Source organism: Heptranchias perlo, chromosome 4 (genome assembly GCF_035084215.1).
Source record: "Heptranchias perlo isolate sHepPer1 chromosome 4, sHepPer1.hap1, whole genome shotgun sequence".
Lineage (NCBI taxonomy): Eukaryota > Metazoa > Chordata > Chondrichthyes > Hexanchiformes > Hexanchidae > Heptranchias > Heptranchias perlo.
In genome coordinates this window covers 7,397,434-7,411,072 of record NC_090328.1, presented here as the reverse complement: position 1 = coordinate 7,411,072, position 13,639 = coordinate 7,397,434, and the positions used below count along the sequence as shown (strand labels likewise).

Below are 13,639 nucleotides of genomic sequence, written 5' to 3'. Positions count from 1 at the left end.
TTTGCTTTTCCTCAGCCTTGAATTTTCCTATGTTCACACACCACCAAACATGGGTGGGTGCTGAATAGAAGCAATGCAGGTGAAGTCTGCTGATGACAGAATGAGAGTTTCAGGGCATCCACTTTGATCCATGTTGGGGGGGGGGGGGGGGGGTCACCACATTGGTCCATGCCAACCAAACACAAGCTAAGCTGTGCATTTTAAGAGCCAGACCTTGGGAGTCTGTACAAACCTCTGACTCCAAGTCAGAAATAGGGTAATTTCTAGATTAGCTTACAGCTGCTGTTGCACTTATAACAGTTGCATGAAAGCAGTTTTATTGTGCCCCAGAGAAAAACACAAAGGCACATATCGTAATGGTATGATACTCCACTTGAGTTCTTAACATCAAGATTCCTCCAAACGGATTGAATAAGTTTATGTTTCACTCAATAAAAAAGCAAGTTTCCAATTCCTTCTTGTTCAACATGCAACACATTTGATAGCTCAATCACACAGGCAAATTCAACTCAAATTAAACTTCAAAAAGGGATAGCCTACAGCCATCATAAGAAACAGGTGTCCGAGAGTGTGTTGCATTGAGGGATTCAGATGACGTTATAAGCTGCTGAGCCTTGCTATTATGGTTTAGGCATCATCAGAACTAAAACTTGTAACACATTCCAAATGATCTGTTACTCCACAAATTTTTAACATTGCACAACCTGATTGACTTTTTTTTTTAAAAAGTCAAGAAATAAAATTCAGCCTGGTCTGCCAAAAAATCTAGATTCCAAAAAGCGGTCACTAAAATTTCAAGCCTGTTAACACATTTGACCTAATACTGCAAGAAGATACATAGTACTGTAGAAATAGGTCAGCCACGAAGTCCTACTGCATGCAGGCAAGCAAAGTGCATTGAACATACACTAATTCTTTCTGCAACATAGTTTCATTGATCAGCAGCAAATCAGCCAGACCAAATAAAAAAAACTGTCAAATGAAGAAAAACAATTTCTGCAGATTAATCAAGACAAACTTATCAGTAGCACTAAGGTCTTGAAATTATGCTGTGATAATAGCATGCATATGCTTTTCTGCTATTTTAACGTAGGTGTTAACGGGTTAATTTTACAACAGGTTAACAGCTCTGTTAAAGCACAAATATTAGAAGGGACCATGAGGCCCATCAATGCTCCCCAGTTGGAGAGTACAACCACAAGCATCACTCTTCCCAATCAATAGTAATGTTAACTCCAAAATCACTAGTGATGTTGAAATAAGGATCGAAGGTGTAACACCTTAACCACCTGTACGTCACCATCATGCTTTAACAGCTGGCAGCACTAGTAAAGTACAATTATAAAAGCTGCCAGTTACAGTGAAACACTCCATCCTCCAACCAGAGATGCGTTTACAGGTGTTCAGACGGTTTGTGGTTTTGTGCGCAAGTCTCCGCAATTGTGCCTGTTTTATCACATAGCATAATTTCACATCCTCAAAATCGAGCAGAAGCCCCTCAACAACCCTTCCCCAACGTCCTTGCCTTTTGAAAAGCAGCATTTAACCCCCCTTTAAAATTATGCCTTACAAACCGTAGAAAGCACATATCCTTGAAATACACAGTCTACTTTCAAACAAACTCTTCAATTTAAGCTCATAGGAACAGGAGTAGGCCATTCAGCCCCTCGTGCCTGCTCTGCCATTTGATAAGATCATGGCTGATCTGTGATCTAACTCCATAGGCCTGCCTTTGGCCCATATCCCTTAATACCTTTGGTTGCCAAAAAGCTATCTATCTCAGATTTAAATTTAGCAATTGAGCTAGTATCAATTGCCGTTTGCGGAAGAGAGTTCCCAACTTCTACCACCCTGTGTGTGTAGAAATGTTTTCTAATCTCACTCCTGAAAGGTCTGGCTCTAATTTTTAGACTGTGCCCCCTACTCCTAGAATCCCCAACCAGCAGAAATAGTTTCTTTCTATCCACCCATCTGTTTCCCTTAATATCTTATAAACTTTGATCAGATCACCCCTTAACCTTCGAAACTCTCCGCCGCCAGAGAGATATTAATGCTTCACATTATAGGCAGAACAACTCCTTCTTCAGGTCAAGTTCTGCACATTCTATTGCTTGAATAAGAATATTGATTTATTTACATTAAATCAGAGGCAAGCTTCTGAGGCATATTGGCTAAATCAGAGAAAGCAAAAGGTGGTTGTGAATGGAGCTGTGGCAATATGCTCAGGGTTCACTAGTGGGGTGCCACTAGGGATCAGAGCTGGGGCCATTGCTGTTTGAAGTGTATATGAACAGCCTGGAGCTGAAGACAGAGACAAAGCTAAGTTTGTAGATGACACCAAATGGGGGAGGGGGGTCCTCAAACAATAGGGAACAGGCAAGCCAAATATAAAAGAATCTGGATAGGTTGGGTAGTTGATGAGTGGCAAATGGGTTTGATATAGACAAAAGCAAGAAAATGAGTCTACGGAAGGGAAATAAACAGTGGGAATATAAACTAAATGGCTCTAGGCTACATGACAACACAGGAGAAGTATCAGTTGGTACTGTTGGATACTTCAATGAAACAAACATCAGTGTGCACTAGCGATAAGGAATGCTAACCAGATCGTGGGGGTATATAGTCAGAGGGAAAGAGCACAAATCCCGGGGGGAGATAATGAGTCTGTACAAAGCACTGGTATGGCCACACTTGGAGCACTGTGCAAAATTCTGGTCGCCTTACTACAGAAACTACATGGAGACATTAGAGGTAGTGCAGAAAAGGGCAACCAAATAGATAGCTAACTGAAAGTACCTGAGCTATGAGGAAAGATCGACAGCTTACTGTTTATTGTTTACTCTAGAAAAGTGAATGCTCGAGAGATTTATCATACAAGGTTCTTAAAAGGACGAAACAAATTGAACCCTGATAACTTGAGATTATGACAAAATCTAGAACCAGAGGAAAAGGGCTCATGTTTAGAAGAGTGAAAGGTGCACAGTTTAAATTTAACTAAGCTACATAGGGGGGCAGTGACTGTGTGGAATGGATTATACAGGGAAGCGGTAGAGCCAAAAAGACATGGGAAAATGTACAGGAAAATTGGAGCAATACTTGAGCGAGTAGGCGTTTGAGGAGGTATTAATGTTTGGGACCAGTCAAATGAACTGTGGGCTCTTTTCAGATCCTGCATTTTCCTATGGGTTGAAACTCCCCATGTAAAATCTGCCAATGTGGGTGATCCTTCAATGAATTACTAATACAGCTGGTTGTACCCAGACAGCATTTCCAGTACAATGTCCAAAATATGGTTCTTGAACAAAATTTAAAATTACATATTTCAAAACAACAATGAAATTCACCCACTGAATTATCTTTTGTAACTTCTAATACTTCCATTGAAATTTTTACTTCAAGCCTCAGTCGAAGGGTGTAACCCCTCATACTGAGAGAATTTCTTTGCTTTTTCCAAAAGATTTTGAAGGAAACTGTAGATCGAATCTTCAAAGTTTTTATTTCAAGCAAGTAATGAATTTAAAAAGGAAAGACTTGCATTTATATAGTGTCTTACACGACCTCAGGACGTCCCAAAGTGCTTTACAGCCAATGAAGTACTCTTAAAGTGTAGTCACTGTTGTAATATAGTGAAATGCAGCAGCCAATTTGCACACAGCTAGTCCCACAAACAGCAATGTTATAATGACCAGATAATCTGTTTTTTTGAAGGATAAATACTGACAAGGACACTGGGAAAAACTCTCCTGCTCTTCGTCGAAATAGTGCCATGGAATCTTTTCCATCTACCCAAGAGGGCAGGCAGAGCTTCGGTTTAACGACTCATCTGAAAGACGCCACCTCTGACGGTGCAGCACTCCCTCAGTACTGCACTTGAGTGTCAGCCTCGATTACGTACTCAAGTACCTGGAGTGGAAGTTGAACCCACAACCTTGTGACTCAGAGGCAAGTGTACTACATAAATGTATCAATTATGCTTTTCTGTTATGAATCCCTCACAGACAAACAACACCTGTGAGAGGCAGCTCGTGTGAACTGCAATAGCTGTGATAGTGGTTTCCTTTTTTAAAAAAAACAAAAAGATTGTTTTTAAATCAGTCACTTCTTGATTGTATATATTCAGTTACAGAATGCATCTCCAGTGTACCATTTTGAGGCTTATAGAAGTTATTTATAAAAAATATGGATACTGCATAAACAGAAATATATGTTTAAAGCAAGTATAACATGCGAATATGGTGCACTACATTTTCCACTCCTGCACTTGCGCTGCACACCAAGAGTGCATAACAGGAAACTGTGCCCCCTCAGCTCATGATTTTCCATCCATTAATTTTAAGAAACTGAACATTTCTGCTTAATGGCAGGTAAATGGACAAGCAGCTGTTGGGGAAAAGGTTGGAGTGTATACCTGAGGTGTAATAGTGTCTACGGACAGATCTGGAGGGAGGCCAACAGGCAGGAACACAGTGAGAGACTGGGGCCTGATTGTTTGAAAGGCCCCTATAAGGCTGTTAGAACCCTGCCCATCACACCCAACATTTCCTGATTCCAGCTATCCCCAATACTGCCACTTTCTGCCCCTCATATCCAACCCCATCATTCCTGCTTCAACCTCCTTCCCAGACTTCCTCATATCACTGCTCGGTCCTGGAAACCCCTCTTAAAGCTCACAGCCCCCTACTGCACACTCAGTGTGCCAACTGAGCCCAGAACTATCCCCAATGCTTCCACATGCTATAGACAGAGCTAAGCAATTCCACAACCAACGGATCAGATCAAAGCTCTGCAGTCCTGCCACTTCCAGTCGTGAATGGTGGTGGACAATTAAACAACCAACGGGAGGAGGAGGCTCTGTGAACATCCCCATCCTCAATGACGGCAGAGTCCAGCACGTGAGTGCAAAAGACCAGGCTGAAGCATTTGCAACCATCTTCAGCCAGAAGTACCGAGTGGATGATCCATCTCGGCCTCCTCCAGACATCCCCACCATCACAGAAGCCAGTCTTCAGCCAATTCAATTCACTCCATGTGATATCAAGAAACGGCTGAGTGCACTGGATACAGCAAAGGCTATGGGCCCGACAACATCCCAGCTCTACAGATAAAGTGAAAACTAGAAGGTGTAAAGTGATTAACCCAGCATCAAAGCTGAAGGTCAGGCTAGGGTGCGTGGCCCAACTAAGAGTTCTATATACAAAAGCACGGAGTACAAGGAATAAATTAAATGAACTACAGGTTCAAATTCAAATTGGAGGGTATGAAATGATAGCTATTACTGAGACATGGTTGCAGGATGGTCAAGATTGGGAACTAAATAGACCAGGTTATAAGGTCCACAGGAGAGATAGGGAAAATGGAAGAGGGGGAGGAGTAGCCTTAGTGATTAGAGATGAAATCACTTCAATGATAGAGGATATAACGAGGGGTAAGCAGCCAACAGAGATCTCATGGGTTGAATTGAGAAATAGAAAAGGATCTAAGACTATAGTGGGACTTGTGTATAGAACCCCTGGCAGCAGCTCTGAAGTGCTAAATTGTATAAATGCAGAGATTAGACAAGCATGTAACAAAGGCATAGTGGTCTTAATGGGGGACTTTAACCTTCACATAGATTGGGAAAAGCAGACTAGCAACTGTCAGAAAGGTAGCGAATTTCTTGGGTGTGTCCGGGATAGTTTTCTACAGCAGTATGTCCTAGAGGCAACAAGGGGGCAAGCCATACTAGATTTAGTAATGAGTAATGAACCAGATTTAGTTAACAGCTTAACTGTACACGAACATCTATCCAATAGCGATCATAACATGATCAAGTTCAATGTAATGTTTGAAAAGGAAAAATGTGAATCAGCTGCTAAGATTCTAGACTTGGGTAAGGCCGACTTCAATGGGATGAGACAGAGACTGTCCACAGTAAACTGGGCAAATCTGTTAATCTGTTAATACACAAGTCCCACTATAGTCTTAGATCCTTTCCTATTGATGATCAGTGGGAAATGTTTAAAGAAACATTTAACGTGATACAGAATCGGTTTATACCCGAGGGGCAAGAACTCTACTTGCCAAAAAAACAGCCATGGACAACTGAAGAGGTAAGGGTCAGTAAAAGACATAAGGAAAGGGCATACAAAAAGGCAAAAAATGGCACAGATCCTGGCGAATGGGAAAGATACAAAGATCAACAAAGGGTCACAAAACAGATACTAAGAGCTACAAAAAGAGACTATGAAAAGAAACTTGCAAGGGATATCAAAACCAATACGAAGAACTTTTATAGTTATATTAGGAAAAAGAGGGTGGTCAGGAGCAGTGTTATCCCCTTAAAAACTGAAAGTGGGGATACTGTTATTGACAATGGGGAAATGGCGGACATGTTGAATAATTACTTTGCTTCATTATTTACAGTAGAAAAAGAGAATAGCATGCCAGAAATCCCAAGAAAACTAATATTGAATCAGGGAAAGGGACTCGATAAAATTAACATAAGTAGAACAGTAATGAAGAAAATAATAGCACTATTAAGAGTGACAAATCCCCAGGACCAGATGGTTTCCATCCCAGGGTTTTAAAGGAAGTAGGTGAGCACATTGAAAGATTATAGTTAGGGCATCTGCAAAGTTCTCTAGATTCAGGAACTGTCCCTCAAGATTGGAAAATTGCACATGTCACTCCGCTTTTTATGAAAGGAGAGAGAGGGAAACCAGGGAATTATAGACCAGTTAGCCTAACATCTGTTGTGGGGAAAATGCTGGAGTCTATAATTAAGAATCGGGTGACTGAACACCGAGAATTTTCAGTTAATCAGAGAGAGCCAGCATGGATTTGTGAAAGGTAGGTCATGCCTGACAAACCTGATTGAATTTTTTGAAGAGGTGACTAAAGTAGTGGACAGGGGAATGTCAATGGATGTTGTTTATATGGACTTCCAGAAGGCATTTGATAAAGTCCCACATAAGAGACTGTTAGCTAAGAAAGAAGCCCATGGAATCGAGGAAAAAGTACGGATTTGGTTAAGAGATTGGCTAAGCGAAAGGCGACAGAGAGTAGGGATAATGGTTAGTTACTCACATTGGCAGGATGTGACCAGTGAAGTCCGGCAGGGATCTGTCTTGGGGCCTCAATTATTCACCATATTTATTAACGACTTAGATGAAGGCATAGAAAGTCTCATATCTAAGTTTGCCGATGACACAAAGATTGGTGGCATTGTGAGCAGTGGAGATAAAAACATAAAATTACAAAGGGATAGTGAGAGATTAGGTGAATGAATTCCATTTGCCACAGTTTTGCCCAATGTAGACAAATGTGAGGTCATCCACTTTGGATCAAAAAAGGATAGAACAGGGTACTTTCTAAATGGTAAAAAGTTAAAAACAGTGGATGTCCAAAGGGACCTAGGGGTTCAGGTACATAGATCATTGAAGTGTCATGAACAGGTGCAGAAAATAATCAATAAGGCTAATGGAATGCTGGCCTTTATATCAAAAGGACTAGAGTACAAGGGGGCAGAAGTTATGCTGCAGCTATACAAAACCCTGGTTAGACCACACCTGGAGTACTGTGAGCAGTTCTGGGCACCGCACCTTCGGAAGGACATATTGGCCTTGGAGGGACTGCAGCTTAGGTTTACTGGAATGATACCCGGACTTCAAGGATTAAGTTACGAGGAGAGATTACACAAATTGGGGTTGTATTCTCTGGAGTTTCGAAGGTTAAGGAGTGATCTGATCGAAGTTTATAAGATATTAAGGGGAACAGATAGGGTGGATCGAGAGAAACTATTTCCGCTGGTTGGGGATTCTAGGAGTAGGGGGCAGAGTCTAAAAATTAGAGCCAGACTTTTCAGCAGTGAGATTAGAAGACATTTCTACACACAAAGGTTGTCAGAAGTTTGGAACTCTCTTCCGCAAACAGTAATTGATACTAGCTCAATTGCTAAATTTAAATGTGAGATAGATAGCTTTTTGGCAACCAAAGGTATTAAGGGATATGGGCCAAAGGCTGAAGACTTGTGCTCCAGAACTGGCCGCGCCTCTAGCCAAACTGTTCCAGTACAGCAACAACACTGGCATCGACCCAACAATGTGGAAAATTGCCCAGGTATGTCCTGTCCACAAAAAGCAGGACAAATCCAATCCGGCCAATTATCGCCCCATCAGTCTACTCTCAATCATCAGCAAAGTGATGAACGTGTCGTCGAAAGTGCTACCAAGCAGCACTTACTCACCGATGCTCAGTTTGGGTTCCGCCATGACCACTTGGCTCCGGACCTCATTGCAGTCTTGGTCCAAACATTGACAAAGGAGCTGAATTCCAGAGGTGAGGTGAGAATGACTGCCCTTGCCATCAAGGCAGCATTTGACTGAGCGTGGCACCATAGAGCCCTAGTAACATTGAGGTGAATGGTAATCAGGGGGAAAACTCTCCAGTGGCTGGAGTCATACCTAGCACAAAGCAAGATGGTAGTGGTTGTTGGAGGACAATCAATCATCTCAACCCCAGGACATTGCTGCAGGAGTTCCTCAGGGCAGTGTTCTTGGCCCAACCATCTTCAGCTGCTTCATCAATGACCTTCCCTCCATCATAAGGTCAGAAATGGAGTTGTTCGCTGATCACTGCACAGTGTTCAGTTCCATTCGCAACCCCTCAGATAATGCAGTCCATGCCCACATGCAGCATGACCTGGACAACATCCAGGCTTTGGCTGATAAGTGGCAAGTAACATTCGCGCCAGACAAGTGACAGGCAATGACCATCTCCAAAAAGGGAGTGTCTAACCATCTCCCCATGACATTCAACGGCATATCCATCAGCGAATCCCCCACCATCAACATCCTGGGAGTCACCATTGACCAGAAACTTAACTGGACCAGCCACATAAATACTGTGGCTACAAGAGCCGGTCAGAGGCTGGGTATTCTGTGGCGAGTGACTCACCTCCTGACTCCCCAAAGCCTTTCCACCATCTACAAGGCACAAGTCAGGAGTGTGATGGAATACTCTCCACTTGCCTGGATGAGGGCAGCTCCAACACCACAAGGAGCTCAACACCATCCAGGACAAAGCAGCCTGCTTGATTGGTACCCCATCCACCACCCTAAACATTCACTCCCTTCACCACCAGCGCACTGTGACAGGATGCACTGCAGCAACTCGCCAAGGCTTCTTCGACAGCACCTCCCAAACCTCTACCACCTAGAAGGACAAGGGCAGTAGTCACATGGGACCACCACCAGCATGTTCCCCTCCAAGTCACACACCATCCCGACTTGGAAATATATCACCGTTCCTTCATCGTCGCTGGTATTACCACTTACAGTGAAGTAGGTCATGAGTTTAAATTCCTCCACTGCCAGTGGCGATTGTGAATTCAAAGAACCGAAACACAACAGCCATTTTGCACACCACAAGATTCCATAAACAGCAATGAGAGGAATGAACAGTTAATCTGTTTTGATAGTGCTGGTTGAAAAAGGAATATTGTCCAGGAAACCTAGAAAACTCCATTGTTCTTCAAATAAACTATGGGACCTCTTGCATCCACCTGACTCACAAACCAGCCCTGGTTTAACATTTCACCCTAAAGGATGGCACCTCCGATGATGCAGGACTTCCCTCAGTACTGCATTGGAGCATCAACTTAGATCACGTGCTCAAATCCTGGAATGGGTCTCAAACCCATCAAACCCTCAACTGCCTGACTCAGACTAGGGGCTACCAACCAAGTAAAGCTAACACTGACACCAACAAGAAGTCACTGCCTTGAGGGAAAAGAGGGGTGGGGGAGAAAACTGGTTAAGAAAGAGAAAATAAAAAGGGAGACTCCACATCCTATCATTCAGCACAGCACTTAGCAGACCACTCTCTTTCAACATTAGTAAAATTACAAATTACAGCTTTCCATGCGTTTGGTTTCTACTTTTGTACTGGAGCGTTTTTAGAATGCCGTCTCTAGAAATGATGCGAAAGCATGCAAGGTTTAGTGTACAACAAAGGGCAGTGAATTTAGTAGCTGGATCAAACACAGGACCCACTCAATGAGTCAGTTCCAACACTAATGAGGCACAACTGCATTGTTAACATGGAAAAGTAGATTTTCCTGCACTGACATTGTCCGTGGATTGCACAACAAACGACCCAGATAATACAAAGCCATCGTTCACAGTAGAGTTTGTACTAATTATGGAACAGACAATTCAATATAAATGCCCAATACTAAATTGAGTTACGGTGAAAAAAATGCATGATCTCATTATTTCTACATTTAAAAGAACCTATATTTATATAGCACCTTTTATGACTTCAAAAGGGACCCAAAAGCATTAATTGCTTTTGAAGTGTAGCCACTACTGTAATGAAGAAAATGAAGTAAATGAAGTAGCTGATTTGTGCACCGCAAGGACCTACAACCAGAGATAAATGACCAGATTGTGTTTTTGGTGATGTTGTTTGAGAGATAAATTATGACCAGGGCATCGGGAGAACTCCGCTGCTCTTTGAATAATGCCATGGGATTTTTCACATCTACTTCAGAGGGCAAACAGGGCCTCGGTTTGATGTCTCATCTGCAAGACAGCACCTTCGACAGTGCAGCACTACCTCAGTACTGCACTTAAGAGCCAGCCTAGATTATGCACTTGGGTCTCAGGAATGAGGCTTGAACCCACGACCTTCTGACTTAGGAGATAGACCGTCACCCAGCCAAGGCTGACAAATTTACTGTACATTTTCAAACTAAATTCTCAGCCTCCCTATACGATATAAAGATGTAACACTTACTGCGACGATTTTACTGGATGTGGAATTTACGTGATAAAACAGGCACAAACGTGGAGACTTTCAAACACATCCACAAACCATCTGAATATCTGAAAACGCATCTCGGGTTGGAGGATGGAGTGTTTCACTATTACTGGCTACTGTACCATACTAGTGCTGCCAGCTCCCAAAACGTGGATCTCCCATACTGGTGCCAACCAAAAAGCAAGCTTGCCATGTTCACTAAGGCTGGGGCCTGTCATGATTCCCAGCCATTGTGGCCTTAATGAATCTGGCAGGTTTATATTGGTATCGCAGCCAACTGTGCAAGACCCATGCATTGGGAGCTGGCAGCACTAAAACAGCATTAGAGTAATATAAAAGCAGCCCAATGTGTCTAGTTTGCGTCTCTCTCTTCACCCCCCACCCCAGCAAAAATAGATGCACCAGCAATCCACAAAGGTCTCAAGTTATCAATTAAAAGCTGGAGAGAGTGTTTTCAAAAAAGGAGACTTCAGGTACACAAATGAAATTTAGCAAAAAATGAAATTTAGACGGTATTCATATGACATCTGGGAGTATTAGTGTGAAGCATTTTGGTTTTCCAATTTAGTGCCCGAACTTGAGAAGGGAGAGTTATTCCACTTTGCTTCAGAGTCAGTTCAAGCCGTAACACCCGAAGTGCACTCCACAAGTTTGATATTGGTGCAAAACCAAAATCATTCTGTACCAACTTAGTGTTAAAGCACCAACGTTTCGAGAAGCCGCCAATTCCCAATTCTCATATTCACCTAGTCAAGCAACAATGCTGGCTGCGGTCTGTTCACGTAGGTCTCATTTGCAAATCAGAACAGCGCCTAAATGCGATCAAAAGTGGCCAGAGAGTTTAATGATAATAGTTAAGGAAAAGCTTATCAAAAACAGAACCAAAAAAAACAAACTTGCCAATCTTTCTCTACCAAGAAAATAAACACTGTCAAACAATTCACAGAATAGTTGGGATTAGACCCTTACACCTGTGGCTATATGTGACTTAAGGAATTCAGCCAGTAGACAACTAGAAGTGTAATTACAACCCCACCAGAAAGGAGAAACTACTCCAATACGAATAAAGCTGATATTCAGTGTGTCCAGGTGCCAAAGTTTATCAAAGATCAGGTGAAAGAAAGCATGTGAAAGGGTCCCATCTGATTAATTTATGTTAAATGGAGGAAAATCAGACAGGTTTCTTTATAGTTCTTCACTCCAACCCACACATTTTCCAATATTTGCTGTGATCAGGTGATCCAGTGAACTTGAGCATAAATCCAGGAAACCTCCCCCCACCCAGTTGTAACTTTGCAACAACAGGTGGAACTAGAACAGTGAGAGAACAGTGTCATGAAGGCTAGTCACTCGATAAGGGTGGAGAAAGCAACGGTGTCAAAGGCAGACGAAATGCCGAGGATTGGGAGACAGAGTGAGCCATGGCGGCAATCACACAGGATGCCATTAGGCATCCAACCAGGACAGTCTCGGTGCTGTAGGCCAGGAAGCCGATGGATTGGGAGGGTCTTTATTAAGGAGTTATAGGAGAAATTAGAGCAGTTACAAGGCAGCAATCCATTCCAGGATTTTGCTGAGAGGGTAACATTGGGAAGAATGGAGAGGTTGAAAGTGGGATGGCATCAGCAGTGTTGAAGAGGGGGGACAGGTGAATGATATTGGCAAGCATGAAACTGAGGACATCAAGTTGACTGGATAGGATCAGGGCCAGGGAGGAAGAGAAATAGAGGGAGGGGGTGGGGGGTGGGGAGGGGAGGACTGTAAAAATTTCATCATTATCCAATTTAGTGCAAGGACTGTTCCAAATTGGTTTCCTGCTTATGAGGACAATCAGTTGCTGCGACATCTTCTGCATCATAAACTTTTTTTAGTGCAGCTCCCAAAATGGTCCTCAGCCCCACACGTGCATGCACACTCACCATGTACACACAAGGAAAGTCACAAGTTCAAACAATAGCCTGGGTAAAATTAAACTTGGGACGGCTGCAGGAGTGACCATAGCACAAAACATTGCTGCCCAAGGGGAGACATGTCACATAAAGGATGTAATTTAACATCCTGGAATGCGTTGATGCCTTGTAACTGTGCACTTTTGTGTTGATACACAGCAATGGCCCCAGTCAGATTCTGAAATGCAGCAGAGCGAGACCCCCTTGAGAAGGCACACCACCTGTGCTGCACACAGTATAGAATGTAACTGAAATATGGTGTCAAAGCCAGTTCAAAAACTGTACCACCCGGAAACTTTATAAACTCAAGAGTGTTTATTTAATGTTTTGAGAAAGCGCACTCAAAACATTTACAATTTGCACAGAGGTAACTGGCTGCTAGAATGCAATTTGACAGAGATTCTGTACCTACCAATCTCTGACAGGTACCGCAGTATAACTGCAACCTAAGCAAACAAGCAGATAAGTGGCAAGTAGCACTCAACCAAGATATCCAAGGTGCTAAATTAGCAGATCTGATCACAAGAAGCAGCATCGTTAAATAAAGTGGAACGGGAAAGAGAATTTGGTGCATTAATTGGCTAAATGTTGAAAGCAATTAAAACGGTCACTCTGCTTACAGTTAAGCAGAATTTTAGTTGCTGCTTAGAAAAAAATTGTTTAGCCTTTTACCTGTGTGCTAAGTCACTGTGTGACAATGCTGCTAAAGCAAACTGAACATCAGGGTGTGCAAGTCCAAGAAAAGGAAGTATCAACCCAGGTACTTTTACATTGCTGTCAGGGTATCAGGATAGCAACGCTCAAACAAAGACCCAAGAGCACCACTTGCCTGCCTCCGGTCCAAATCAAAGCGCCAATCGAAACAGTCCCATGCTTTCTGCGCCTGCAAT

The 13,639-nt window shown here is 42.7% G+C and overlaps 1 protein-coding gene across 2 annotated transcripts in view; it reads right to left on the bottom strand.

The window, feature by feature from the left end:
- The window catches only part of fam193a (family with sequence similarity 193 member A), a 220,711-nt gene that overhangs the window by 171,029 nt on the left and 36,043 nt on the right, over positions 1–13,639 (bottom strand). The window lies entirely within an intron of this gene.